Raw genomic sequence first — 14,748 nt, 5'->3', positions numbered from 1 at the left:
TCAGAGTGACCCTAAGTCATTTAAACTAAGGGGTATTGAGAAGGTTCAAGTCGGCATCAGAGGGGGCAATCCGAGACGAATTCTGGCACAAAAGGAATGCCGTTGGATAACAATTCTAGGTACAATGACACCAGGTGGCTTAAATGAGCAATGTAGTTTTGCGCCATTCTTATGAACCTGTTACTTTGTTCTGCTTTTTTATTATGTTTGTCCCTTTGTTTCTTTTATGTAGTTTTAATGTAATATGATCTGATCTGACTGGATGCGTCCATGGGAGTCCGTGGAGGAGGAATTTTGAGGGGGTTATATGGAGACAGAAAAAATAAAAGATCCAAGATGAAGAAAGGAACAGAAGAATGGGGATATTGAAAAAAAAAAGTTTTTGTTTTTTTAGTGCGTTTTTAATGCGTTTTTTGTATATATAATTAGCTGATTCGCACTTATCACTCTTGTCATATTTTCACTATAGCACTTTAGTACTCATATTTATGAATTGTTTTTGTACTTTGCACTTAGCACTTTGCAATTTTGTCACTGATATTTTACGAGGGTTTCTCTCACACTCTAGTACTTTCAGGTACACACACTATCTGCTTAGTTGGCAGTCTTATTTTTTTTTTTTTTTTTTTTTTTCCGACCCACCCAATTTTTTTTTAGCTATCCTCACCTCACCAATTGGACTATTAATTTCCTCATCCAATGGGAGAAGCCAGGATTTCCCCCAGTTTATTTCCAACCCTGACAGAACTCCGAATTGCTCCAGATTATTAATTATGCTTGGGACAGACTTATCTGGTTCTAAGACAAACAACAAAATATCATCTGCATATAGTAATATCTTGCTATCTTCCCCCTCTAAACCAAAACCCTTAAACTCTGAATGTTGCCGTGCCCATGCCGCCAGAGGCTCAATATATATAATGCAAATAAAAGAGGGGAGAGAGGACAACCCTGGCGGGTGCCTCTAGTGAGAGAGAAACTGCTGGAAGGAACCCTATTAATTATTAAACGTGCAGTTGGATCGTTATATAAAGTCTGGATCCATCCGATAAATCTCCGGCCGAGTCCCATAACTCTAAGAGAGTGCCACAGAAACTCCCACTCCACCCTGTCAAACGCCTTAGTGGCGTCAAGTGACAGGATGGAGCGGGAGCCAGAAGCACTAAACTGAATATTTGCAAACACTTTACCCAGATTATCATGCACGGTTCTCCCCGGCATGAATCCTCCCTGTTCAGGCCCCACCAAGTCAGTTATCACACTGGCAAGACGTCTAGCTATAACCTTTGAAAACAATTTAACATCCGTATTCAAAAGTGATATTGGACGATAGGCTTCCATTTCCGTAGCATCCTTATTTTTTTTCCTGATAAGTATAATATGGGCCTCTCTCATAGATTGCGGTAGCTCTCCCCTAACACAGGATTCATTGAGAACCTCCAGCAACATGGGCAGGACAACATCCGAGTAGTTCCTATAAAACTGAAAAGGCAACCCATCCCCCCCTGGAGTAGAATTCCCAGAAAATGATCCCAATGAGTCCCTTAGCTCATCCAGAGTGATATCCTCTTCCAACCACCCCCTCTTCTCCTCAGAGAGAGAGTTGAGAGTGACGCGCTCAAAAAAGTCGTCACGCTCACTCTCTCCAACTTTACTTTCCGAGCTGTATAGTTTAACAAAGTAGTTCAGGAACTCCTGCTCAATTTCCTTACTATCCGAGATCAAACACCCCCCAGAGTCCCTAAGGAGCGTAATATCCTGTCTTTCCTGCCTACCTTTAAGGATCCCTGCCAGGAATTTATTCGGTTTCCCTCCACCCAGATATCTCTGCTGACCCTGGAAAAAGACTTTATGTTGCGCTTTCTCCGATAAAAAGGCTGCATATTTATCCTGCGCCTCTTGGAGCCTATTCCAGGAGTCAACAGAGCGATCTGACCCATAGGAGGCCTCCGCCTTCTCAACGTCCTCACACAGCTCCCTCTCCTTCCAGGCAAAACCCCTCTTCTTCTGACAGATCAATTTAAAGAAGATACCCCTTATGTAAGCTTTAAACGTATCCCAAACAACCAACAAATCGGCTGAATTTCTGTTCACCTCCCAGAACGTACAGATTTCTTTCCTAATTACATCCTCTTTCTGTAAAATTGTCAACCAATAGGGGTTCAGCCTGAAAGGGGGAGGAGCCGCTTCCACTCTCTTTCCCACCATCTCCACAGAGATCGGGGTGTGGTCGGAAACAGACCTCGGTTCAATTTTTATCTTCCTTATATATTTCAGTGCTTTATCATTGCACAGGACTAGATCAATTCTGGACGCTGTATCGTATGAGGTGCTATAGCATGTAAAACCGGTCTTCCCAGGGTTTAGTACTCGCCAGGCATCTACCCAGCCTAGCTCTTCACATAATCTATATAAGGGAGAAACACATTGCTCAGTGGTCCCCGTAGGGCGTCTCTTATCTTGAGAATAATTCATGACACAATTGAAGTCCCCCATCACATAACTTGCTTCACAATTCCTCTCTTTCATAAACCCTACAAGATTAATCAGTATTTCGTTTCTGAAAGGAGGAGCGATATAAACTGCTGCGAGAATAGTTTCAACTTCTTCCAATGTGCCATGTAGAAAAATAAACCTCCCATTGGTATCAATTTTAACAGTTTTACAAATAAAATTAATTTTATGGTGAATGAAAATCGAGACTCCAGAGGAGTATGCCGAACAGACCGAATGGTACTCCAGCTGGGCCCATTTTCTTTTAGCTAAAGGGACACAGTCCTTAGTGGCATGAGTTTCCACTAATATAACTATCGCAGGAAGATGTTTAGTTATAACCTCCAGGATTGCCATTTTTTTCAGTCTGTCCGACATACCCCTAATGTTCCATACCAATATTCTATAACTCATTCAAAATAGAAAGAAAAAAAAAAAAAAAAAAAAAACCCCAACCCACGAGCCAACCCTCCCTCCCCTGCCCCTCCCTCCATATCCCCCCCCCTCCCTCCCCAATCTCATGGCCCCTGAGCGGGAAGTCACCCGCTTCAACGACCTCTAACCTTGGTGTTACTCCTGCTACACCCCCTCAGCCATGCACCCCCTCCCCCCCCCCCCCTCCGCAGAAACAATCCAGTAGAAGAAGAGGAAGAGAAAAAAGAACCAGAGAAATAAGGAACATACAAAAAAAGAAGAGGAGAACAAAAGATAACTTCATGTTCTCACATTCCCTCCCTCTCCAGCCAATCCGAGGCTTCCTGAGGATTCTGGAAAAATTTTACCGACTCCTTGTATATTACTCTCAGCTTAGCTGGAAAGATGAGGGAAAACGAGATTCCAGCGCTATGCATTCTCTTCTTGATCTCCCTGAAGGATGCACGCTTCCTTTGAGTCTGAAAAGAGAAGTCAGGAAATAATGCAATTTTAGACCCATTATATAAGATAGAATCCCTCTGTAGGGCCATTCTCAGGATTCTATCCCGGTCAGCCGAGCTAGTAGTTTTAATAATCATGGTCCTTGGGGGAGCACCTGGGGGGGGAGGCTTAAAAGGTATCCGGTGAGCCCGTTCCAGTGCAAAAAGCTGTGATAAATCATCCTTCCCAAACGTATCCAATATCCATTCATAACAAAACTTGAGCGGGTCAGCCGCCTCTACCCCCTCAGGAAAACCGAGCAGTCTTATGTTGGACCTTCTTGCCCGGTCCTCTAAGTCAATTACTTTAGACTGCACATCAGATAGCTGATTTCCCATTAAGTGCAGTTTAGCTTTCAGCTCAGTTACATCTTTTTCCAATACAGGTACTGACTCCTCCATAGACACAATTTTCTCCCTCATCTTTCTCATGTCATCTCTCATAATGGAAACATCTGACGTTAATGAGCCCACATTTGTAGCCAGGACTCCAATTGACTTGGTGCAGTTTTTAAGCTCAGAAAGTATCACCTCTAAGGTATTTGATTCAGCTGATTCTGGCAGGCACCCCTCTTCTAAATTAGAATCAGGATTTCTCCCAGCAGGGGGAGTTGTAGGGGCCTGCCGTGTCTTAGCCGGCTGCACAGGGGATTTCATGTACTTATCAATTTTTGAGGCTCTTGGAGCATCTTTCGGGGAGACGGCACCAACGGACTTCCTGTTCTGTGCTTTAGGCGGCATTCTGCGCTGGCGTGGCCCGGGACTGATTGTGCTCAGGATTTACACCAGCTGGGAAGGCAACAGGGGAAATTACAGCCAGAAGTGAAAATTATCCCCATATTACAGTTCAACTCTCAACCAGCTGCAATGTCTGCAAGTGTAGAAACATAGGGCATACCTTGCCTCTCCAGTTTATATTAAACACTCCTCTAAGAACCTTTTCTCCATTACCTCCTCAGGGACATAGATAGTATAAGTCCAGGAAGTTCATACAGATTTCCAGACAGTCCACCAAGAGGCCTCTGGAACAGGGATCAAAGCAGGAGGTATATATATAAATAGTGGCAGTAACACCTGAGCCGACAGTTCATGCACACAGCAAAGGTATAACGTACTAACAGCACGCTCATCTCCCCTTCCTCCCACTATGAGTAGGCCCTGCGGCCAGCTTCCAAGTCCATGAGCTAATAATACACACCCCTGGGCCTGCTGCCCCAAGTAATACCTGCAATATACTGATACTGTCCAGATACTGGGGGATGAGAGAGATCCGAGTCCCCATACTGCCCAGCTCAGCCAGCTTAGCCACTTACTGGTTCCCAATGTGCAACAGACGTCCTGTGGGGGGGAAGAGTCCACCAAGACTGTGGGACATCTGGAGGCACCTCCGGTCCACTGCTCTCACCAGTGACCGGATGTCTCCTCTTTATCACCGGAGCCGTGTATGGATCTTCTCATGCGGCCGGATCTAGATCCCATTCCTCCACGCCTTGGAGCAGTCCCACGGCTGCAGCAAGCGCCGGCCGCCAACAAACCACCGCACCATCGCACCATCGCACCATCGCCAGCATCAGCGGCTCCCCCAAGGGGCACCCGGAGGAGCTCCGCAAGCACGCCACCACACCGGTACGTCCCGCCATCATCCGCGTCAGGGCCGTCGTCCCCGATCCGGGGTGCCGCCGTCTCCGACGCCGCCTCAGAGCCTCATGGCGGGCAAAGAAGTCCCGAGGTCAGGAGGAGAAGGTATGGAGGGAGGTGGAGGCAGGCACACAGCCAGGAGCGCAGCAGCAGGGCATCCTACGTCATGACGCCACACCCCCTCTTATTTATTCTAGTGATAGCATTGTATATACATTTATTATGCACTTATTTATTGGTACTTTTCACGTGAAGATTTTTATCTTTATAGTGTTATTTTTCATTCGGAATCCTTTCTGGTAATATATCTACCTCTCCTCTTCTTTTCCCCCCTCCCCCTTACATTTCGGCTCACGGAGTACGCTTGCTTTGGGCAGGCTGGGCGGAGGTGACATTGGCGCGGTCTCAGTATTGGTTGTGCGAGTGCGCAGAGATTTCCGTGTCCGCCCATGCGCGCAGCCATTGAGTGCCGGGGCGGATGTGACGATGCCGGCCGATGACCGGAAGCAAGCATCGGCGTTCCGGAAGCCCGTGGATGTTTGCATTAGGGATGGGGCTATAAATATAGCAGGCACATGCAATAGAATATGCCCCTTGATAAAGTGGTCATCTGCGAAACGCGCGTCGGGGTGTACCAAGGGAACAACAATATGGGTAAGATGTGATAACTTATGCTATTGTTCATGATACATGACTTCTTTGGGCTGGTGGCAATCCTATGTGTTATGTTTACAGTTCCCATTTGTGTCTAGTGATTTGTTAGTATATGCACTTATGCCCTTATAGATACAGACCTACTGGGATTTAGTTTTTTGAGCTGTTTGTTAGCCTGTGCCCTTCTAGTGTTATAACACACTCAGGTATGCAATATACTTCTCTAAGTCTAAGTCTTATGTCCCATATTTGTTTCTGTCCCCTGGACCAATGTACTGTTATCTTCTTTCCCTCATTTTTTATGTATGATATTTCTACTTTATATGATTTTATTAATAAAGGAATTTTTTTGAGTAAAGGAAAGTATGCTCAAATGGTGTTTTTTGGTAAATTATGGTAATCTTGAGTTTTTCCAGTTACATTTGGGTTAATTGATATGCGGGATAGATTGTTTGTCACATGCAATTTACATAGTATTTTCCCGCAATCTGGAACTATATCTGTATTAACAGTGGAAACAAGACCCATTTAACTCTTTAACAGAGGCGAGTCCTTAGCAGTAGCGATGAGCATATTGACAGTAATAAAGAAGTGAAGTGCTTCTTTATCTTTGAAATCTGATTATCAGCCCGCTTCCATTTAACTTTTCCCAGGACTGGATCCAGCTTTTCCCAGCACCTGGGGAGGAGAGGCACGGAATGGCAGTCCCTTAAAGGAGACCTGTCACCCCCGTGTCGGGGTGAAGGCAACCCAACCCCCTGCTAGAGACCCTTATATTTACTTCTTCTCTCCAAGTCCCGCGCCTGGAGCCGGTCCCGGGTCGGAGATATCCCCGTCTGAATGAATCCATTCATTCTCTATGGGCATCGGACCCATCTCTGCAGCGTGCACGCGATGATAACTGTAATTTTCGGCTGTTAACGCTTTACATTTTAGATGAGCGAACAGTATACAATCGAATAGCTATTCGAATACTGCACTGTTTGAAAGATTCGAGTTCGACCGAATTTCTGATCAAATATGCGAATCTAAATTAACTTTACTAAAACAGCTAAACAATTGTTTAGCTATTTTAATAAAGTTTACGCTCCCTGAGAAAGCAAGGAAGCAGTATTACTCCACTAACACAGGGAACGGTATTACCGGCATTAGCAATCCCCCGCAATAATACCACTCCCTGTAAGACTATGTTCACATAGCATAAAAGCACGGCCGTTGTTGCCATCGGCAACAACGGCCGCACTTTGTACACCTAGGAACCTATGGGATCCCGTCCGGAGCATATACACATCCTATACGCTCCGGCGGGGATCCCACGTGGCGCCACAAACAACTGACCTGTCTGTTTTCTGCGGCCGCAATTCAGTGAATTGCGGCCGCAGAAAGCTCTGTCAGTTCAGACAATGAAGCAAACGACTCCAGCCGCTTGCTTCATTGTGTGCTGTGAGGAGTTCTGATGCAGGCGCGCGCTGATGCGTCGGCATCAGAACACTGCGGCCGGAAAGATCATCTGTAGGTTTTTAACACATCTGGTTATGAAAATAGGGGGGACCCTATGTTTTTTTTTATTATTCATTTATTTAAAAAAAAACTCGCAGGGTTTCCCCTATTTTCATAACCAACCGGGTGAAAAACCAAACAACAGCAGCCTAGTAGAACCAGGGTGGGAAGGGACATTTATCTTGGCCCTTTCCAGCCTAATAATACCAGCCTGCTGCCGCCTAGTCCAGAAGCGCCAATTTGACGCTCTGGGACCACTGGCACCACGCTCTTCCCAGTACCCCTGGTGGCATTGGGTACTGGGGTAATAATGGGGGGGGTTAGTGTTAGCCATTTAAGACCTGACTTAGTAATGGATTGCATCTATTAGACGGCTTCCACTGCTAAGTCTATATAGTAAAGAAATAAAGACAAGACACAAGTGAATTTTTATTCAAATAAAAACACCCCCACACCCCTTATTGATCATTTTATAAAAAAAAAATCCCAACAACCGCTGGTCATCGACGTAGTCCACCGAATCCACTAAAATCCACAGGACACTGATATCTGAAAAACAAAGAGGGAGAAACACACAAACAGGAGCACAACACCCATCATTGTGAGTGGTGTTCTGCACCTTACAGTATGCAGCATCTTTACAGATCGCTGCTTACAGTGTGGCCCCCAAGGGGTTTAAGGACGATGCATTGCGTTCCCCTTAACCCTTTGGGTGCCATACTGAAAAATCTGGCCCCCAGGAGGTTAAGTAAGGGTCCTCACTTAACCCCTTGGGGGCCAGACTGATGTCAGAGTGCTTTCTACTCACCCTCCAGGTCTTCTCTCTTCGCTGGAGCCCAGCACAATGAGTTCAGTATGCCGGCTCCGACTCCTTATATGTCCGCCCAGCCAATCCGCTGGGCGGACATATAAAACAAAATGTTTCTTCTAGTGTTGCTATTGTGATCAAAAAATAGAATAATTAGAAGAAACATTTGCTGTTTTAATTAAAGCTAAAGTATTACATTGAGCTGTATTACTGGCATTAGCAATCCCCGGCATTAATAAAGCTCCATGTAATACTTAATATTTAACTAATAAAGTTTTCGTTCTAAGAAAGCTATTTTTCTTTTACAATAGCACAACTAAAATGAATAAATGCTTTTTCAATTAAATATACTGTAAATAAACAAATATATATATATATACATTTATTTATATATTTATTATTTTATTAACAGTATATTTAATTGAAAAAGCATTTATTCGTTTTAATTGTGCTATTGTAAAAGAAAAATAGCTTTCTTAGAACGAAAATTTGCTTTATTAATTAAATATTAACTATTACAGGGAGTTGTATTATTGTCGGGGATTGCTAATGCCGGTAATACTGTTCCCTGTGATAGTGGAGTAATACTGCTTCCCTGCTTTCCCAGATGTATTCCAGAGGTGTTTGCATCCCTTTCTAAAGATGTCTTTATGGACTTGGTGACCTCCAATTCGTCGAATTTTGAGTTCTAAGTGTCGAGCATTTTTCTCCTATAGACCTTCATGGGGTTCGACATTTGATCGAATAGTCTAACATCCCAGTCTATTCGAATCGAATTTCGAACTTTCGAATATTTCACTATTCACTCATCTTTTCTTTACATGCTCCAGCATAAATAAGCTCTGTATCACTTACATGCTGCTGTACAGACAGGGTTTAACAGCAGACATAATATCTCTGGCTCCTGCCCCTCCATCATCATACTACTACCCCTTCATCATCCTGCCCCTTCGTCATTATATTACTACCCTCTTCGGAAGGCGGTAGTAGTATGATGACACAGGAGCAGGATGAAGAAGGAGTAGTAGTATCATGATGGAGGGGCAGGTGGGTAATAGTTTAGTGATGGAGGGGAAAAATTATCATGAAGGGGCCCTTTGTGATAATTTTTCCCTTCCATCATCAAGCTACTGCCCCCTTCATCATCCTGCTGCCCCTCCATCATTATACTACTACCCCCTTCATCATCCTGCTGCCCCTCCATCATCATACTACTACCCCTCCATCATCATAATGCTACCCCCTTTTTCATCCTGCCCCTCTATCATCATACTGCTAGGGATGGTCCGAACCGAGTTCGGTTCAGGTTCGTACGAACCAGAACCCTCGGTAATGATTCCCACTGTCTGCCCACTGGGATACAGCCATATCCATAGGCTGTATCCCAGTTTACCAGGCGGTCCTCCTGCTGTATCCGCCCGCTGCACGGAGCGGGCAGACAGCGGGAATCCGATGCCGAGCGTTCGGGTTCATCCGAACCCGAACCTCAGCGAGTTTGGACCATCCCTACATACTGCTTATACCATCAGTCTCACATCAATGTTGACAGCTCTGGTTACCAGTCTCCTATTCCTGTATACTAGCCTCTCACATCTGTATGTATAGCTTATTCCTCCTTTAGCATTATCAGCACCTCGATACCTGGCTCCCTGCAGCACACGGCCATCTTCTGTTCCTTCAGGCTCTTCTAGCCAGATGAAGGAGCGATGTCCCTGCCAGATTCTGTAAAGTGGGGAGGAAGCAGCCAAAACTGGCACGTTTGCTTTTACATTGGGGGCCGTTACAGGCGGTGTGGCTTGCCAGGACAGAAATAGAGGAGTGTGTGTGGGGGGGGGACTACTATGACCCATGGGCCCCGGGCAGCCGCCTATCCTGCCCAATGGAAGAGACGGCTCTGGAATGGGGCCTTGTGAAAGAAATGGACACAATTTTATTCTTTGCTCCTTCCAAAAATTATATTTTCTTGTGATTTGGGGGGAAATAAAAAAATTGAAAACAATGCAATTGTATGGATCTGTCTAAAAAATGGACCCTTAGCACAATGGACCATAAGACAACTACAAGTACTAGGCTTCACTGGTATATAGCCAGCCACAGGTACTAGGCTTCACTGGTATCCAGGCAACCACAAGTACTAGGCTTCACTGGTATCCAGGCAACCACAATTACTAGGCTTCACTGGTATCCAGGCAACCACAAGTACTAGGCTTCATTGGTATCCAGGCAACCACAAGTACTAGGCTTCATTGGTATCCAGGCAACCACAAGTACTAGGCTTCACTGGTATCCAGGCAACCACAAGTACTAGGCTTCATTGGTATCCAGGCAACCACAAGTACTAGGCTTCATTGGTATCCAGGCAACCACAGGTACTAAGCTTCATTGGTATCCAGGCAAACACAAGTAGCAGGTTTCACTGGTATCCATGGAACCCCAGGTACTAGGCTTCACTGGTATATAGGCAACCACAGGTAGTAGGCATTACTGGTATATAGGCAGCCACAGGCAGTAGGCATCAGTGGTATCTAGGCAACCACAACTACTAGGCTTCATTGATACCCAGACAACCACAGGCACAGATACAAGGCTTCATTGGTATCTAGGCAACCACAGGTGCTAGACATCAATGGTATCCAGGCAACCACAGGTGCTAGACATCAATGGTATCCAGGCAACCACAGGTACTAGGATTCACTAGTATCCAGGCAACTACAGGTACGCATAGTTGCCAACAGACCCGGTAAGCCCCGCCCCCATCGTGGTAAGCCCCTTGCGCTCACATCGCTATGGGGGTGGGGCTTACCGGGTCATACCCAGGACTGCTGGCAACTATGAGGTACTAAGCCTTAATGGCATACCTCCCAACTTTTTAAAAGAGCAAAGAGGGACATGTGTGCCGCGGTCCCCATAGCCACGCCCCCATAGCGACCCTCCATAGCCACGCCCCCTTAGCAACCCTCCATAGCCACGCCCCTACAGTCACCACATGCTGCTGACTGAATAGTGCCCTATACAGTATCCAATCCCCCCAAAAATGCCCTATATAGTATCCAATCCCCCATTATAGTGCCACACATAGTATCCAATCCCCCATATAGTGCCCCACATAGTATCCAATGCCCCCATATAGTGCCCCACATAGTATCCAATGCCCCATATAGTGCCCCACATAGTATCCAATGCCCCCATATAGTGCCCCACATAGTATCCAATGCCCCATATAGTGCCCCACATAGTAGCCAATGCCCCATATAGCAACCCACACAGTATAAAGAGTAATGGATCAGGATGTATTGTATCCAATCTATGTTATCCCTCCCAAGATCATCTTCCCACTTTTTTTTATAGTGTGCTTTTTCTATATGTTTAACTTTCAGTGACAGTAATTTATATATTTTCCCTATGAAACCTCGTTTAGCATTAGTTATTTGTGACTGAAAAAGTATGTGCTCCTGTACCCCAAATATTTTTTTATCCTGTGTCGCCCCAAAGCCGAGACAAATTTGCATATAATGAAAGTGCTCCCTAATACTCAATCCGAACTCCTGTATCAATAGATCAAAAGTTTTGATAATTCTCCCCACCTCAACTAAGTGCTCAACTCTATATATCCCTTTGCTCACCCAAAATCTTGGATCATCTATTTTAGTGAACTCAATAATTCGTGGATTATCCCAAAGGGGAGTAAATTGATTTGAACCCTCAATGTGTAATATTTTTTTTGTCTTGACCCATACCTTTTTTAACATATAATCTATGGGAGTCTTTTTACTAACCAACATATCGGCCTCAAGCATAGAAGACATATCAGGATGGTATTGATTACAATAATTCATCCATCTGCCGGTAAAATCATACTGTATCCACTTAACTATATATACCATCTGAGCAGCTAGGTATTACGACTATTACCGCCTCGTTCATGGGGTCAGGCAATATTTTCTCAGAATGAGAGGAGTTTAGTAGATCCAGAAACTCAATACAAAAGGGCTCCCCCATTTTTTTATATATCTCTACCGGTAATCCATCAGAGCCAGCAGCCTTGCCCTCCCGCATCCTCACTAAGGCAGATAGAGAGATGGGCTCCTCTAAGTATTGTGCCCGGGCATCTGTAAGTCTAGGAGTAGAAACATTCAACTATACTATGGTGCCCAAGGCACAATTCCGACGTATACAACCCCCTATAATAATCATGGAAGACTTCTAATATTCCCTTTATAGATGTAATTATCTTATCCCCTTTTTTAATAGCCACTATGCCATTTCTACTCTGTTGGTAATTAATAACCGAGATAGATATTTTCCCGATCCCTCTCCCCCTATTCCCCCTCCAGCCTTCAGGAATTGTTCTCTAATCTCTGCTTTTATAGCCAGCCTTTCCTCTAGCTTTTCCCTTTCTTGCATCCATAAATTCCCCTTCTCCTCTGACGCTGCATTTCTATAACTTGTTTCACAGCTATTTACACTCTCATACAGTTTTTCCTCCTTTTTCTTTGCCTCTTTTCTACACCAAGAGATTTTATCGTGAAGTATCCCTCTCAAGGTAGCCTTGAAAGCGTCCCAAGTAGTCCTTATATTTGCAGTTCCTTTATTTATTTCACAAAATCCCTTTGCCTCCCCCTTCTAAGTCTATCTGAATCAAACTCAGCCAAAAAGGACTGATTCTAATAGGTTTAGGCAAGGGACATTCATTCCTATAGAGCTCTAGAACAAATGGGGAATGGTCTGAAAGCCTTCTCTTACCAAACTGCATCCTCTTCACACATGGCACACTTCCATCTGTACCCAACGCATGGTCAATGCCAGACATTACCTTGTGGGATTTATTAACACAAGAGTATTCCTGACGCTCCCCGTTTAACACTCTCCATAGGTCTCTCCACCCTAGTTCTTCCACCACCTTAGCTAACTGCGACCTACCCCCCGTCCCCCCTCGGCCATCTAATCTAAATCTATCTAGGGTATCGTCAAACACCTCATTGAAATCTCCTATAATAAATTTGGGGCTATTTGGCATTTTATGCATTACACTATCTATTTCAATCAGCAACTTGGCAGAAAAAGGGGGTGGAAAGTAACCGGCTGCTAGTACCATCTCTATATTTTCACATCGCAGGTGGAGGATCACAAATCTCCCCAACTTGTCTCTATAGGATTCAATCAGTTCAGTTTTAAGGGATCTATGAATCAGGATACTCACTCCTCTTGAATAGGCCGAAAAGGTAGAGTGATAGCTCTCACCTATCCAACCTTTTTTAGCCTCTCTGTTGCCTCTGGAATAAGATGCGTTTCCGGCCAAATTATAATTGCTGGTAGGTAATAGCTAATTGCTTTAAATACAGCTGCTCTCTTTACTCTATCGGATAAGCCGCGTATATTCCAAGATACAATTCTTACACTATCTACCCCCATTCATAGAACATCGTATAACAAGACAAGAGGGGAATAACCATGTAGGAAGGGACATGAGAGAGAGGCAACGAGAAGAGCAAAGGGAAGGACAAAGAAACGAACAGAACAGAGGGAAAAAAAAGGAAAAGGATACTTCTGTCTTTATGGAGCCCATTTGAACCAATACAGCTCCTTTATATCTCCTGCACAAACTCCCTGTGCTTTCTCTACATCTATCACCCTGTTCTCTATTTCATTCCATTTTTCTGTCATTTTCCCAGGATCATTTCGAACAAAGGATACTTCTGTCTTTATGGAGCCCAATTGAACCAATACCTCTGATAATGAATTGTCTAATTTTTGTATCATATTAAACATCTTCCCCAATATTCCTGAATCTTGACCCATAATTGTAGCGGGACTGACTGTTATATCATCTCCTTCTCCCACCCTATCTTTCTCCTGTTCTATTTCTCCTACTGGGGAGGGGGCAGGCTGTGCAGCAGGCGAGGGGCTAGCAGATTCAACACTGAGGGGAGATTGTAGATATTTGTCCATGTTTTGGATTGTCCCCTTAGTCCCTATTAGGCTAACACTAGCGGGACCCCCTGACCTCCTAGGTTGGGGCTCTTCTGGTTTCTTTTTGGAGGGCATCCTAATGCAAACAATTATCTACACAATATGCCCGTGTCTCCAAACTTAGTACACACTAGAATCACAGAGAATAATTCACACAGTTCATATATACACTTGGGAAAGACAATTCAAGTGGGCTAGGAAAAGTTCTTCAAATATGTCGTATTCAGTAAACCAGAGTCTAGATTGTTCCTCGCATACAATAGTTAGAATAGATTAACCCACACATAAGATATTCCTGATATAAAGAGAATCCCAGCAACCAAGAACAGACTTGAAACAATATACCACATCCTGCTGGACATACAGGAGCTGATAAGTATTGGAAGACTGGAAATATTTAAATAGAAGTAAATTACAAATCTATATAACTTTCTGACATTACTTAATTTTGAAGAAAACATTTTCTCTGGAGAATTTTACCTAGTTGAGCTTAGATATATCACCACATTGGTATCATACACTATTATTGACTATATGAGTGCTATTATAATGTTAGTGTACAGATCCTGTGTAGACCTTGTATCTGACCACTGTATGGCAGTATTATTGATTATATGAGTGCTTGTATAGTGGTCCTATAGCTGGTATCTGACCACTGTATGGCGGTATTATTGGTTATATGAGTGCTTGTATAGTGGTAGTATACAGATCCTATAGCTGGTATCTGACCACTGTATGGCGGTATTATTGGTCATATATGTGCTTGTATAG

Source organism: Dendropsophus ebraccatus, chromosome 5, assembly GCF_027789765.1.
Source record: "Dendropsophus ebraccatus isolate aDenEbr1 chromosome 5, aDenEbr1.pat, whole genome shotgun sequence".
In the NCBI taxonomy this organism is placed as follows: domain Eukaryota; kingdom Metazoa; phylum Chordata; class Amphibia; order Anura; family Hylidae; genus Dendropsophus; species Dendropsophus ebraccatus.
Note: the sequence above shows the minus strand (reverse complement) of the source record.